The sequence below is a fragment of the Sus scrofa genome, chromosome 16 (genome assembly GCF_000003025.6).
Source record: "Sus scrofa isolate TJ Tabasco breed Duroc chromosome 16, Sscrofa11.1, whole genome shotgun sequence".
In the NCBI taxonomy this organism is placed as follows: domain Eukaryota; kingdom Metazoa; phylum Chordata; class Mammalia; order Artiodactyla; family Suidae; genus Sus; species Sus scrofa.
Window position 1 is genome coordinate 347,925 of NC_010458.4, and position 17,018 is coordinate 364,942.

Here is a 17,018-nt window from a genome sequence, read left to right on the forward strand (position 1 = left end):
ATTACTACAGGGGCCTTTAACTCTCGCTTTATACCACACCCGGACCTGGCTGCATCTAGGATGTGGCCCCTGCTCAGACTCAGTAGGCAAGGCTGCAGGATGGGCTCTGTCTCTCCAGCTGGCCCCTTGCTCTGCTCTGGGGAGGTGAGAGGAGGGGGCAAGCTAGAGCCCAGGAAATAGAGATTCTCCTGACTTAATAGAGGTAGCCTGTTGACGTCATCCTTGGGGGGGGGAGGTGCATGAGAAAGGCCGTGGGAGATGACTGCCCTCGGCCACCAGGAGGAGCTGCAGAAGGACAGGGCCCACATGAGTAGAGATGTAAAAAGGCCCAGGGTGTCTGGTGAGGCTGCAGAAGGCCACAGAAGTGTGAGCATCGGTGAAGTGACCCGAAACCTGATGGCTGCTAGGGCCTGGCCTTTGGTCCCCCCACCCCCACCCCTGAGACCTGTCAGCACCATCCCAGGGCTGGAGGGAGATTTTCACCTCTGCGGTGATGCCCTCCTTACAGCAGAGGCTCAAAACATCCCAGAACTGATGAATAAAGCGAAGAGGAATAAACTGCAGGTGCTGATGGCCCCCCTGCTTGGCCGTCTTCTTAGACTTTCCCAGATTAGGCATCTCCTGAAGAGTCTAACCTCAGACATGATCAAATAAAGCCTTGGTTTTATTCCTTTTCTTCACTGAATCGCTTGTTTGAGCACAGCTATCATTTTGCTGCCTACCTATAAAAGGGAATATGCTCGAATTTTACAAGTTTATGAGTTTCATATATTTTTGATTTTTTAGCAGGATCTCCAGGCTGATTCCACATCTCCTTCTTAGCAACAGTTGTTCTAAAGGTAGCAGTTCTGATATATATAAAAACACATTTTTATAAAAGAACAAGAGCTGATGTGATTGGGTTCATGGAGAGATATCCATTTTTTGTCCCACCTGTTTTTGTTTTTTTTTTTTATTTTCCCACTGTACAGCAAGGGGGTCAGGTTATCCTTACATGTATACATTGCAATTACAGTTTTTCCCCCACCCTTTCTTCTGTTGCAACATGAGTATCTAGGCATAGTTCTCAATGCTATTCAGCAGGATCTCCTTGTAAATCTATTCTAAGTTGTGTCTGATAAGCCCAAGCTCCCGATCCCTCCCACTCCCTCCCCCTCCCATCAGGCAGCCACAAGTCTCTTCTCCAAGTCCATGATTTTCTTTTCTGAGGAGATGTTCATTTGTGCTGGATATTAGATTCCAGTTATAAGTGATATCGTATGGTATTTGCCTTTGTCTTTCTGGCTCATTTCACTCAGTATGAGATTCTCTAGTTCCATCCATGTTGCTGCAAATGGCATTATGTCATCCTTTTTTATGGCTGAGTAGTATTCCATTGTGTATATATACCACATCTTCTGAATCCAATCATCTGTCGATGGACATTTGTGTTGTTTCCATGTCCTGGCTATTGTGAATAGTGCTGCAATGAACATGCGGGTGCATGTGTCTCTTTTAAGTAGAGTTTTGTCCGGATAGATGCCCAAGAGTGGGATTGCAGGGTCATATGGAAGTTGTCCCACCTGTTTACTGCTTGTAAGTGTTAGATCAAGTATGATCGTCAGCATTCCATAAAAAAATATGACTTATTGATATGTAGATGATTACAAAAGTATATTCCGAATAACAGATTTCAGATGTATTTTCCTAACAATTCATTTTCGTTTCAAATAGAAAGATGTCAAGCCTTAAAATAGTCTATAGCTCTGAGGGGCCTGGATGGAAGTAATGAAGTTCCTTTTGTGGAACACAGAGTGTAGAAGAGAGGTTCTTCTTCTCTTTGCTTCCACTGAAGAAGTGTTCTTGTACAGTGTAGCTTAGATGAACCTGCCATCTGCTCTCTGCATGGGAGTTCTCAAAGTATGCTGAATAAAACTTAGTGAAAAATCTCAGAATATTCCTCACTTTTAGATGTTGTGGGGATGACACAAGAGTGTGTGTAAAACCCTCTTCATAGGGTGAGCATCAAAAAAATCTGGATATGGTGAGTTTTCTAAACTTCCCAAATGGCACTGCCCCAGGAGGTGCTAATGGCCCTGACCCTGACTGAAGTCACCGTTCTCCCATCTGCTCTTTCATCTTTTAGATGTAGAGACTGCTGCCCTCTCTGATGCAAAAATACCCCTTGATCTGGTAACCATTGAAAAAAATCTGATGCTTTTCTAGTGGTCCTAACTCAGTGTGCATTAACAACTCTTGGGATTGACCTATAAACATTTTCCACATTGTAGGACTAAGTCTTACAAACTCAACACATGTAAGGGGGCTCCATTCTTCACCCCTCCCTCTTTCCAAGCCAGGTGACTTTGCAGCTCTGCTTATCAAGTGGTGACATCTATTTCCCTACCTCTGCATGAGGGCTGGCCTTGTGACTTGCATTGGCCTGAAGAATGCAGCCGAATGCAGCAGCTGTGACCATGTGGTAGGTCTGAGCTTGGGCCTCCAGAAACCTCACACACTTCTGCTCTCTCTTGTGTTTCTCCATTTTACTGTGAGAGCATGTCTAGGTTAGCCTGTTTGAGGATGAAAGGTCACATGTGGTAAAGCCAAGTTGTCTCAGCCCAAGGCCATCCTAGAACAGCCCCAGGGCAATGGAGGACACCCAAGCCCAGCCTAGCCAGTTCAGGAATGGTATATGGCTGGAGTTTTAAGGCACAAGATTTGGGGGCTTTTTGTTACTCATCAGCAACTAATTAATATACCTGGCACACAATAGGTGTTTGTAAACATAGCTGATATTTTTAGCTTTTTTTTTTCCTTGAGCCGCTCCTGTGTCATATGGAGGTTCCCAGGCTAGGGGTCTAATCCGAGCTGTAGCTGCCAGCCTGTGCCAGAACCACAGCAACTCGGGATCTGAGCCATGTCTGCAACCTACACCACAGCTCACGGCAACGCTGGATCCTTAACCCACTGAGCAAGGGCAGGGACGGAACCCGCAACCTCATGGTTCCTAGTCGGATTCGCCAACCATTGCGCCATGACGGGAACTCCCTTATTTTTAGCTTTTTAGTCAGATCATCAGATAAATCCTGGCTCCACCATGGTAAGTCCCCCTTTCTGTGGGACTTGCCGCTGCCCCCAACCCCACTCTGTGCTAAATACATGCATCGGCTAGCTTCATAGACCATGGTATGTATCCTCTACTCCCTGCTTTCGTTTTTCAACATAGAGTTTGAGGGAAAAAAAAAAAAAGCCGACGTGCTTCTTTCTAGTGGGAGAAAGAGCAGAGTGTATGACATTCCTGAAACCACATCCAATTGACACAACAATTACAAAATGAGAGGTGACTCGATTCCAGGCACTGCTGTTTGGCATCCATTTGACCTCCCTCTATCTTTTTGAGCAGAAGCATCCTTTCTCATCCTCACAGCTGTCCCAGGCAAGCCCCCAGATCCTGAGCACAAAGGGAAGGTGGAGGATGGAGTAAATAAACGTGGAACAGAATTGAATGTGATGGAGAGAAGCTCTGTCTAATTCTGAGTTTGATTTCCACTACTGTCAGGTATCTACCAGTTGACCTTGGCCCAACAAGTCATCCTCTGTAAATGGGTTTCTTCTTCTGTGAATAGGAATCATTCTGTCTGTCCTACTTATCTCATACGTCATTGCCAGGATGAAATTAGATGGCACATTGGAAATGTTTTGTAAACTATTGAGACTTCTGTAGTGTAATGGGAGGCATTGTTGTGGTTACTCCCGTTTCAGGTCCAGTGGAGGAGATGGGAGCTGGGAAAAACAGCACACAGCCCCAGGAAGGTGGGGCAGGAGGTTAACTTGCTTCTTTATCAGCAGATAGGCAAAGCATTGTGACTCATATCAGAAAAGAAGCCTGGCAAACACAAAAGGAAATAGTCTGGGGAAAGCTGAGGAGCCCACAGTTGGAATTCTGCATTGGGATTTAGAAACATAAGCACCTGGCTGCTGAAAACATTGGCAAGAGTCCAGGGAAAAGCAGTGTGAGTCACTCCAGAACAGAAGGTCCAACTGGGGCGGGGCGGGGGGCGGGGGGTTTGTTGGTGTGAAATGTGTGAGCTCTGGCTACCGGCACATTGCACTTGCTTTCCCAGGTTCTTCCAGGAGGTGCCTGTTTCCAGGATGTGTCAATTGCTCTGGTGTGGGGAGTGCTGGTGTATAGAACCCTGCACAGGGATGTCCAAAATCTACCCCTAGTCTGGGTGAAGAAGACAGAGATGCATGGGAAGAAAAGGAGCTGAACTTTTGCACTGGACCAGTGGAAGTTATACCCCTCAGGAAACCTTGGGCTATAAGGAACAGGCAGTTAACAAGGTTCATTACCCTTTAGAAAGAAGTTCTGAGATGCACCAGTATCAGGACTGGTTTAAGTCAACAGCTCAACAAAATCATCTAGGACTCAATTTCTTTTTTAAATTTTTAAATAATTTTGGCTGTGCCCACCACATGCAGAAGTTCTAGGGCCAGGGATCGAACCTGAGCCACAGAGGTGACAATGCTGGATCCTTAACTGCTAGGCCACCAGGGGACTCCTGAGACTTAATTTATTCTCTGTCCTTTTAGGCTGGCTTCCCTCCTAGTTCAAAGATGGAAGATACAATTCCCAGCACATCACACAGATGACACCATCTCTCCTTCTTTGTAAAAGCAGGAAATAATTTCCCAGCAGATTCCTCCTCTCATTGCAGTTGACTGGATCCTTTTTCCAAACCTAAATCCATCACCCACCAGGGGAGTAAAATGGCAGTGACTGGTGTAGACTAATCAAGAGTCTCCCTGGAACTAGAGAGAGCCTGGTCCAAGCACAAGGCCTTCCAATCGCTGAGCACAGCTGGGCTTCTGATGGCAGGAAAGGGGTGGGGGTGGGAGAGCTGCGAGGAAGGAGCTGTTTGGGTATTAACCAAGAACCACTGCCTCCCTCTGGTCCATGTGACTCATAGATGAGCCTCTCCAAAATGGGATATGTAACAGGTAGGATGTTGTCAGTGTCATGGTAACAAATAACAACACATTTACTCTGCACTACCTAGTAGGTGTCATCTCATTCAGCCGTCTCAATAGCCTGAAGCCCCCTCATAATGAGATTTTTGGAGGAAGAGAAGTCAAACTTCATTTAAATGAATCATCTTAGAAGAGCCTAAGGTTAATCCGTCTAATATCAAGTTGCTCTCTCTTAATAACTATTTTGTTGTGGTTCTAGTTAATTTCATTTCTTTCTAGACCTCAACTTTGATGACTGTGATTTCTTCCTTGGGTTGTTTTCTTGGGTAGCATCCTCAAGATACATGGCTGGGGGTCAGGGTGAGAGTCCAAGGGTATAAAAAGCCACTTCAGAAGGGAGAGCCATTTGAAGGGCCACAATTATTTACTTTTTGTTTTTGTTTTTGTTTTCTTTTTATGGCCACACCTACAGCATACGGAAATTCCCAGGCTGGGGTTGAAGGAGAGGTGTAGCTGCAGTCTATGCTATGCAACCTACGCCACAGCTGTGGCAACACCAGATCCTTAACCCAGAGAGCAAGGCCAGAGATCAAACCCACATCCTCACAGACACTATGTGAGGTTCCTAACTCACTGAGCCACAACAGGAACTCCTGTTTTTGATTTTTTGGATTGGCACATAATTTTTTTTAAAAGCCAAGCAATACAAAACTATTTTTAAAGCAAATTTGCTACTCACTTAGTCCCTGCCCAATTCTTCTGCCCAACTATTCCATTCCTTCCTTCCTGCTTATTGACTAGCTATTATATGCAAAGTCCATGCCAATGTCAAGCCAGCTTATGGAGTTCCATGAAACTAATTTTGGTTCAATTCCTCTCAACACCCCTAATATCTGTCTGTGCCAAGTCCTGTCAGCCTGGCACAGACTCCACTGCCTTCTTGCTGTGTTTGTCTCCATCCTCTTTTTTTTTTTTTGTCTTGTCTTTTTAGGGACACACCCACGGCATATGGAGGTTCCCAGGCTAGGCGTCCAATCAAAGCCGAAGCCACTTGGCCTACGCCACAGGGGGATCCCAGTCCCATCTGTGACCTACACCACAGGTCACAGCAACTGAGCCTTAACCCACTGAGCGAGGCCAGGGACCAAACCCGCATCCTCTTGGATGCTAGTTGGGTTTGTTAACTGCTGAGCCATGACGGGAACTCTGTTTCCATCCTTTTTAAGGGTTTTTTGTTTTGTTTTTTTTGTTTTTTTTTGTTTTTGTTTTTTACATAGACTATATTATAGGTTGCATTGCATGCCCCCCCCCATTTCTGTTTCATATGTTGGAGTTCTGACCCCTAATATCTCAGAATGTGACTATATTTGGAGATAGGGGCTTTAAGTTAAAATGAGTTCGTTAAGGTGGGATATAATCCATTATGATTGGTGTCCTTCTAAGAGGAGATGAAGGTACGAAGATGTGCACACAGGGAAGACCACCTGAAGAAATGTAAGAGAAAATGTCCACCTGGGGCTAGAGACGGGCCCAGGAGAAAAGCTACAGAAGATACCCACTCTGCTGCTACCTTGGTCTTGGACCTTCAGCCTGCAGAACTGTGAGAAGATACATTTCTCTTGTTTAAGCTGTCTACCCAGTCTGTAACACTTTTCTATGGAAGCCCTAGGAACCAAATATAGACCATCTCTTATCAAGTCACTCATTTGTTCAAAACATTTTTTTTTTCCTTTTTGGGGCCTCATCTGTGGCATATGGAAGTTCCCAGGCTAGGGGTCAAGTTGGAACTGAAGTTGCCGGCCTACGCCATAGCCTCAGCAACTCGGCATCTGAACCATATCACCAGGTCTGTAACCCACTGAGCAAGGCCAGAGATTGAACCTGCATCCTCACAGAGACAACACTGGGTTCTTAACCTGCTCAGGCACAATCCCTGTTCAAAAACTTTTTAATGGCTTCTTGGAGTTCCTGTCGTGGCGCAGTGGTTAACCAATCCGACTAGGAACAATGAGGTTGCGGGTTCCATCCCTGGCCTTGCTCAGTGGGTTAAGGATCCGGTGTTGCCGTGAGCTGTGGCGTAGACTGCAGACATAGCTCCGATCCCGCGTTGCTGTGGCTCTGGCATAGGCCAGCGGCTACAGCTCCGATTCGACCCCTAGCCTGGGAACCTCCATATGCTGTGGGAAGCAGCCCTAGAAAAGGCAAAAAGACCAAAAAAAAAAAAAAAAAAGCCCTGGCATCTTTGAATTCCCATACCCTTTAAGTTCCTGGCACGTAGTAAGTGCACGATGGATGTCAAACTCATTAAAAATAGAATATATGGTTATACAGAAACATACATACAATTAATTCCACATCTGAATTTCATCGACATAGGAATATCTCATTTACATTAATAAAGAAAAAAACTTTTTAATGGCTTCTAGTTTCTTAGCATTAAGGCCAACTTCCTCCCTGGAGCTTTTATGGGACCTCATGATTCAGAGCTGACCTGCCTTTATTGTCTTTTTTTTTTAACCTGTGACTTATGCAAGTTCCCAGGCTAGGGGGCGAATGGGAGCTGTTGGCCTACACCAACTTACATGGCAGCTCATGGCAACGCCAGAGGCTTAAACCTTTCACTGATCAAAGCCAGGGATCAAACTTGTGTTGGTTTTGTTACTGCTGAGCCCTGACAGGAACTCCTGCCTTTAGTGTCTTCACTGCTTATCTCCCTACCCTCTGGGCTTTGGCTCACACTGAGCTGATTTCCATGCAGTGAGCCTGGCCTGCGATTTCCTTCCTCTGTGCCTTGGCACACACAGGTTGCTCCATTCATGTAAAATACTTTTGCATTCCCACGCTGTGCCTCTCCCATCTCTAGTGGTTGAAACCTTGTCCATTCCTCAAACCCATCCTGACTGCCACCTCCTTTATAAAGCCATGTGCTCTCCCAAAAGTGCAACTCAGCGGGATCACTCTCCGTACTCTGCACTACTTTGTAAAATCCTCGTGACAGGCATCCCATTTTGTCCCATATTCTCCTGAGGCACATTCTTTTCTTTCTTTCTTTTTGCTTTTTTTTTTTTTTTTTTTTTTGCTTTTTAGGGCTGAACCTGCAGCATATGGAAGCTCCCAGGCTAGGGGTCAAATTGGAGCTGTAGCTGCCGGCCACAGGCACAGCAACTCAGGATCTGAGCCACATCTGCATGTGTGACCTAAGCCAAACCTCACGGCAATGCTGGGTTTTTAACTCATTGAGCAAGGCCAGGGATTGAGCCTCATGGATACTAGTCAGGTTTGTTACTGCTGAGCCACTCTCTCCTTAGGCATATTCTTGATTGCTTTCCTCTGCTACTCTCAAATTTGCAAGCACACCTTTGACATCCTGCTCATTTGTCCATCTTTAATCCAGGATTCTTAGACAAATAGCAATATTTTCTCAGAGATGAGTGGGATAGAAGATCTTGCTGTGGACCACTGGTTTAGGAACCCAACATAGTGTCTGTGAGGATGCAGGTTCCATCCCTGGCCTCACTCAGTGGGTTAAGTATCCAGCATTGACACAAACTGTATCATAGGTCACAGATGCAGCTTGGATCTGATGTTGCCATGGTCTTGGCTGCGATGTAGGCCTCAGCTGCAGCTCCACTTCAACCCCTAGCTTGGGAACTTCCATATGTAACAGGTGTGGCCATAAAAAGAAAAAAAATTTAAAAAGACGAGTAGGATAAAATAAGAGGGCAGATTAAAAAGGATAAAAAAAAAGAGCAAAAAATTACAATTAATGCTATGCCCATTAAAAAAAATAAGAAGTTGGAAAGAGGAATTCAAATCGTGTCAGTTCTGGGAAGACCCAGAGAAAGATGTGAAACTGGGTAGGAGAAACCCTGATTAGAAGAAAGACTTAAGGACGTCACCTGCTGTTACAGCTATGTTTTAAAGTATAGGGTACTTAGGATAGAATTTTGCCTGAATATTCTGGAATGCTTTTCTTAAAGAAAAACATTTGATCCCTGGAGACAACTCCACAGAAGATTTGCATAGGAAAGCCAGCTGGATGGGAAGCTTCTGAAGTCTTTTTACTCTGAAATTAACTTGCCTTTGAGATGCTTTGTAGTGTGAGAGAGCTGCAGGATTCAGCGGGGAGCAGGCTTCCAAGTTTACACCCTTAAGACCATCAGCTCTGCACACACACAGAAACCATTAATAAATTGTAAGTGTGGCTTGGCCTGGACCTGCTGAAACACGATGAAAAAGAGGGTGATTTACATAATCTCTCTCTTCCCCTTTGCTTTTTGGGCTGTCATGAGGGTGAGGAACACCATCAGAGATTAAAAAAAAGAGGAAGAAAAACAAAAAGATTACTTCTCCTCCAAAATGTCTGCAAAATTAAAGAGAGAACATCTTCTTTTCATTGCTGCAGGAGAAAACTGAGAGATGAAACCTTTAGAGAAGTGAAATCTAGTGGGAAATGGGTGGATTTTTTTCCACAGTGACTCTTAAAACAGTAAGATGGTTACTCCTTTCTTTTCTTTGTCTTTCTTTCCCCCCATCATCTGTCATTTTAGTGAAGCTTGCTGACAAGGACTTGAGTAGGCCCTCTAATGATCCGCAGGCACGCCCAACACTGTGGCACATTAAAAGGCATCTCATTTTCCCTGGGGAATAAGATGTTCCCTGGAGAATAAGACACAGCTCAGTGGAAGGGAGGGGGACCTGGTGTCCCTGGAGCCTCCCTGATGGAGCTGGATTTCTGGAGTGCCCTAGGGTCCCAGCTGTCAGAGCCCTGAGACTTCGGGAGGAAGGACGGGGCTGGAGATGAGGAGATGGGCTAGGACCTGCCTCTGGGCAGAGAAGGGGTGGTGGGTACTGGCTACTCTCTTCTTCAGGTACTAAGTGTCCTATATCAGGCTCCCCAGAAGCAGAGCCAGAGACAGGGGTGTTATACAAGGGGGCTCTTGAGGCAGTGCCCTTGGGACAGGGGTGGGAAGGATCAGGAGAGGATGGGTGGAGTATGTGTGTTTAGGGAGAGAAATGTGGGCTCCTCTGGAGACTGGCTTCAGCCTGATCCCATGGGGAGTGGCAGAGCATGGATCATACCACAAGTTGGTCCCTTTAGAGGCAAGAAGGCTGGCCTTTTACATGACATTTGTCACTGAACACTGGCCGTGGAGTAGGAGTGATGCAACTTCCAGCAGGGCAGGAAGAATGCTCAGGAGATGGGGCCAGTAGTGAGCCACCAGATGTATTAATCCATGCAGACTGCTGTGACAAAGTGCCACAGACTGGGGGCCTAAAAACATGAATTTATTGTCTGTAGGCCAGAAGTACAAAATCAAGATCCCCAATGTTCATAGCAGCACTATTCACAATAACCAAGACATGGAAGCAACCTAAACATCCATTGACAGACAAATGGATAAAGAAAAAAGAATCTGAAAAAGAATGGGTATGTGTGCATGTATACCAGAACCACCTTGTTGTGCAGCAGAAGTGATCACAACATTGTAAATCAACTATGCCTCAATAAAACTTAAGAAAATAAAAGAAAGATATGGTACACACACACACACACACACACACACACGCGCACACACAGGAATATTACTCAGCCATGAAAAAGAATAAAATAATGCCATTTGCAACAACATGGATGGACCTAGAGATGATCATACTAAGTGATATAAGCCGGACAAAGACAAAGACCATATTATGGTATCACTTACATGTGGAATCTAAAAAATGATACAAATGAACTTATTTACAAAACAGAAACAGCCTCATAGACTTAGGAAACAAATTTATGGTTACCAAAGTGGGAAAGTAAGAGGGAGGGATAAATTAGGAGTTTGGGATCAACAGATACACACTACTATATATAAAATAGATAACCAACAAGGACCTACTGTATGGCACAGGCACCTAGATTCAATATCTTGTATTTTGGAAATATACAGTAATGGAACATAATAATAATAATAACGGAAATATACAGTAATGGAAATTAATAATAATAATAATGGAATGTATATGTATCATGTATATGCATAACTACATCACTTTGCTCTATACCTGAAACTTACACAACATTGTAAATCAACTATCATTCAATTTAAGAAAAAAGATGTCTGCAGAGGTAGTTTCTTCTGAGGCTGTGAGGCAGACTGCTCTAGGCCTCTCCCCTTGGCTTGGAGATCTCGGTCTTCTCCATGTCGCCTCACATTGTCTTCCCCCTGTATGTATCTGTGTCCAAATAAAAGGGGACTTTTCAAAAGGACACCAGTCATATTGGGTTAACCACCTCTCCCATGACTTCATTTTAAGTTGATTATCTCTATATGGATCTTTTTTCCAGTAAAGTCACAAAATGAGGTGCTGGGGGTTAGAAGGTCAACATAGGGAATTGGAGGTGGCACAACTCAACCCATAACACCAGTCAACATTTTTCAGCAGCAGTTGAACCTACTCCGCTGGTAAAGAGGACCTGGAGGGGGAGGGGCTGCACCATCCTCCACCCCACAGAGCAGAACTGAAAAGGAAGCACTTGGGTTAAGTCATCCTAGTCATAACCTTTGGGTTCTTTGGCCCCTTCTCAAATGCAGCTGCCTCTGCAGTGCTTTCTCCACAAGCACTAAAGTCCATTAAACACTAATAGCTTGGGACAGATTTATTTTGGAAAAAAGCCCATTTCTCCACAAGGTTGCTGTGCGACTGAGGAGAAGAGTGGGAAAGCTGGGAGTGGGCAAAAGTGAGGGGGAGGGAGAAAGCTTTTCTGGCATCCCTGGTGCCTCAGGCTGGGCAGGCAGGAAGGGAGCATGGTTCCCTCACCAGCCCAGGCCTGGAGATGCAGGTGTGCTCCTCTTCTGATGGGACAGGAATCAGAAAGTCTCTGACTGGGATCAAGCAGTGTCATTGTGGCAACAGGTGGGAAAAGTGGGATCAGTGTAAGAAGTGGAAGCAGGAGGAGTCCCCATTAGGGCTCAGCGTGTTAAGAACCCCACCTAGTGTCTTTGAGAACATGGGTTCAAACCCTGGCCTTGCTCAGTGGGTTAAGGATCTGTCACTGCAATAAGCTGCATTGCAGGTCACAGATGTGTCTTGGATCCAGTATTACTGTGACTGTGGCATAAGACTCAGCTGCAGCTCAGATTCGACCCCTAGCCTGAGACCTTCCATATGCTGCAGGTGCTTCCCTAGAAAAAAATAAAAAAGGTGTGGTAGAGAGAAGTTAGGACTGCACAGCAGTCTGAATCACAAAGCACCCATTTCTCCATATCGTGGGTGGAGGGGACAGGAATTGGGGCAGCCTCCCAAATTGTCCCCGCTGCTGTGGCCCCCTCCCCATCCCTCTCACACCACTGTCCTCGGTCCAGCAATCTCGGACCCCAAGTGAAAGACTGAAGATCTTTGCAGCAGTCCTTTCCACCCAAACTTAATAACCAACACAGTTTCTGGAAGATTTTGCACAGGAGGAAGTTTATAAAAGTGGGATCCCCAGAACTACCGCCATCTCTGAGGGTTTGAGGGAAGTTCTTGATGGCAAGCAAGTTTTCCCAAACTGTTTTTGATGTTGAGAGCAGAAAAACTGCTTTCCTCTTTCTTGAGAATTAAAAGAAGCAGCATTTCTTTCTGACTTTGGGGTTGGTTGGCTCTTGCAGATTAAAGACAGCTTTCTCTGTTTGGGGCAAATTTCTCTCTGTCCCCATTTATTAAAAGGAGGCTGCAATGGATGAGGAGACCTAGGCTCAGGCAAGGTAGAAATGAGCCGAAACAAAATTAGGTAGCACACAGGGTATATTGCTAAACAAGCTGAGCAACTTTAATAACTTACTAGGCATTTAAAATAGATTGCAAAATGGTGATGGTCCCACTCTTTACTCTTTTATTAGCTGGGTTATTTCTGTAAAGAAAAAGTTTCCCCCATCATATATTTAATTACCTTGAGGGAAAATTCATTTAGGAAAGGCAGAATAAATACTTGAATTTTTTCTTTTTTGCTTACTGATTTTAATAAGTTGTTTCCAAAGATAACCAAGATCTTTTTCTTTTTAGTATTATGAATTTATGAACCTGACCATATTTGATGTATTTCAATCCAATGAACTTATCTTCCTTATTGAGGATTGAATTTGCTGTCTTTGACCAGGTTGGTCCCTATATTTTTTTAATCAGTTTTATTGATATATATATATATATATCTCGATTTCCCATACTATGTAATTCAACCAATTGAAGGATCTAATTCAAAGGTTTTTAGTATATTCAGAGTTGCACAACCATCTTTACAGTGAAATTTAGAACATTCTCTTCACCCCCAAAGAAACCAGGTACCCAGTAGCAGTCACTCCACTTTCCCTCAACCTACCTTCTCCTTCCCCTTACATCCCCCTAAACTTGCCACTAATCAACCTTTTGTCTCCTATTAAGCCTATTCTGGATAATGCAATATATGGAATTTATACAACATGTAGTCTTTTGTATTTGAATTCTTTGACTTAGCAAAATATTTTCAGAGGCCATCCATGTTAGAGCAGGTATTAGTATTTTGCTTCTTTTTATTGCTGAATAATACTCCATCCTGTGAATATACCATAATTTATTTATCCACCTATCAGTTGATGGATGTTTGGGCTGTTTCTACTTGGACCCTGCAGTTATTTTGGTAGAAACCTAGCTACCCTAGCTTTCTAGTAGGATAAGATATTTAGACTTAGCTCATGCATGTCTCTCCCAGACATGCGGGAGCCTATTTTCCAAGAAGTGTTTATTCCTTTTAGTAGGAAACAGGATGTCAAGACCAAAGTCTGGGTGCTAGGTATTCCCATTGCTACTGGGCTGGGCTGGTCATCGATTCTAGGACTTGCGGTAGATAGAGGTAAGAAATATACTTTTTTTTTTTTTTTTTTTTTTTTTTTGCTTTTTAGGGCTGCACCCACAGCATATGGAGGTTCCCAGGCTATGGGTCACAGCCACAGCAACACAGGATCCAAGCTGTGTCTGCAACCTATACCACAGCTCACAGCAATGTCAGAACCTTAACCCACTGAGCGAGGTCAGGGATCGAACCCTCAGCCTCATGGTTCTTAGTCAGATTTGTTTCCTTTGTGCCATGACGGGAACTCCTAAGAAATAACCTTGTCTGTTTATTTGTTGTTTAAGATAAACTCTATCCGGAGTTTATCCTAAAACTTCCAATTCAGTTAGGGCCATAATATTTTTATTTAGCCTAATCAATCTTACTTTTGTACCTTTTCTTCCACACTAAAATTCTAGGTTCTCGGCGACACCAATACAATTGCTCATTTGCATTATCCTATCCCTAATGTATGTGCTATACAAATACATATATGTTTCAAATCACAATATAAACATTTGCAAGAGCAAGAGATATGCTGAAAACAATTTAAGATTTCTTTGACATTACATTTGCCTTAGAGAGTTGTCAATGGAGAGGTACAGCCTGAAACATGTTTTAACAGCTTTTGAAATAGTTATTTTGTGCAGCTATGCTATCATCTGAGTACCATTTAATTTCATTTTTGTTTCGATTTTCAGGAGTTGCTTTTTTAAAATCAATTTATTTTACAACTCCATTCTAAAATTAAATTACAGAATAAGATTTATTCAAAGAAACTGAGTTCTGTCTCCTCTGTTCTATTCACTTTTCTTTCTATAGGCAACAATTAACATTAAAGAAAACTTCTATCATTTAAAAAGTGATCAAATTCCTATATGTGTTCACAGTTTCCTTTTTGCTTAGCCTATCATAATTACTATTATCCACCTTGCTTTTTCCATTTGACCATAAATCCTGGAGATCATTTCATAACAGAAATCATCCTCATTCTCATTCTTTTTTAAATGGCTGCATAACACTCTAGTACTTTGGAGAGGTAGCCCAGTTAATTCTCCATTCAGCTAACGGATGGACATTTGGGTTGTCTCAAGTTTGTGCAATCTCACAGATAGTGCTACAATAAATAGCCTTTTGAATACATGTTTTCAAATCTTTGTCAGTGTATCATTGAGTTAGATCCAGAAATGGGATAGACAGGGTAAAGGAGAAGCACATAGTATCAAATTTTAGATTTTTGGCAATCCATTAATTCATTATGGGTTGCAAAATGGTAACATTTAAATTCCATAAATCGGGAGTTCCCGTTGTGGTGCAGTGGTTAACGAATCTGACTAGGAACCATGAGGTTGAGGGTTCGATCCCTGCCCTTGCTCAGTGGGTTAAGGATCTGGCGTTGCCGTGAGCTGGGGTTTAGGTCACAGACGCGGCTCGGATCCTGCGTTGCTGTGGCTCTGGCGTAGGTCAGCAGCTACAGCTCCGATTCAACCCCTAGCCTGGGAACCTCCACATGCTGCAGGAGCGGCCCAAGAAATGGCAAATAGACAAAAATAAATAAATAAATAAATTCCATAATTCTTCATTCATTAGCTGGAACAGTTCTGTTAAGAGAAAATTCCCTTTATTACCTCTTTGATTATGCTGAAGGTCAGTCCATTCAGAGAAGGCAGGATAAATGTTTGATTCTTTCTCTTTACTTACAGATTTTCATAATAATGAATTGGTTTGAGAGCATCTTCCAGAGGGAACAATGAAGATTTTTGTCTTTTTTGCCTGTATATATCATTATGAATATGTGAACCTAACTATATGTGTTGCGTTTTAATCCAGTGGTATATCAGAATAATTTTAATTTGCATTCCCTTTATTATAAGCAAAATTGAGAATCTTTTTCTTTGTCAGTCCATTTATTTTCCCATAAACTATCTGTTCATATTTCTAGATTACTTTTCAGTACTTTTCAGTTGCCTTTTTTCTTCTTTTATTTTTGAAGCTTATTGACTTGTTTGATGCATGAATTTTTTCCTTAGTATCATTTGTCTTTTTACTTTGCTTATGCTTTTTTCCCATAAAAATGTTTTTCTTATAATCAAATTGTTTCACTTATTGCTTTTAGATTTCAAGTCATAATTAGATAAGTTTTACTCACTCTAAAGTTAAAAAGAAATTAACCCATATTTTCTTCTAACATCTTATGTTTTTTTTTAGCATTTAAACATACATCATTTGCAATGCATCTTGGTATACCACACAAGCAAACATTCAGGTTTTTTTTTTTTCCATATAGCTATGCAGTTTACTCAATACCACCTATGAACAAAGTTCATCTTTTCCCTATTGACTTGAGATGCAGTCTTTATTATATATCCAGATGTAGTCTGGATTTTTTTCTTCCTGTGTCATTTTTGTCACCATGCACCAGTACAAAACCTTTTAAATTATAGAAGCTTTATAGTGTGTTTTAATATCTGATAGGTCCACTTACCCTCCTCTCTCCCGGCATTCCTATTATTTTGCAGGGTGTCATGCTTGCTTGTCTGTTTCTCCAAATAAACTCTATAATCAACCTCTCTGGCCCCAAGGGGGGGAAAACCTGATAAAGTTTAAAATTTAAATCACATTAAATTTATATATTGGCTTAGTGAGAACTGGTAACTAATTTTTTTTTTTTTTTTTTTTTTTTTTTTTTGGCAGCTCCTTCATCATAAGGAAGTTCCAGGGCCAGGGATGGAAACTGCACCACTGTGGTAACCAAAGCCACAGCAGTGACAACGCCGTACCCTTAACCTACTGAGCCACAAGGGAACTTGGAACTGATACCTTTTTGATCCTAAGTCTTCCAGCTCAAGAATGCTGTCAATCTTCCCATTTGTTCAAGTCTATTTTTGTGTTTTACAAGAGGGTCTTATGGTTTTCTTCATATGGGTAGCAGATGCTCCTTTGTCAGATTTATGACTAAAAGATTTATGTTTTCTTTTTTTCACTATGATAAATGTGGTCTTATTTCATATGTTACTTTTTTTGTTTATTATATACAATGGATATATATTTTTCTTCGTTAAGTAAAAAATCAAAATCTTGCTAAATTCTTTTATTATTATGCTAGCTTTCCTTTGGGTCATTTGGGTTTTCCAGATATGTAATCAGGAAATGAAGTTTTTTTTTTTTTTTAATATTAGCAACTCTGAAAAAAAAATGTTTAAAATCTGAATCTCTGAGAAAGTATGCC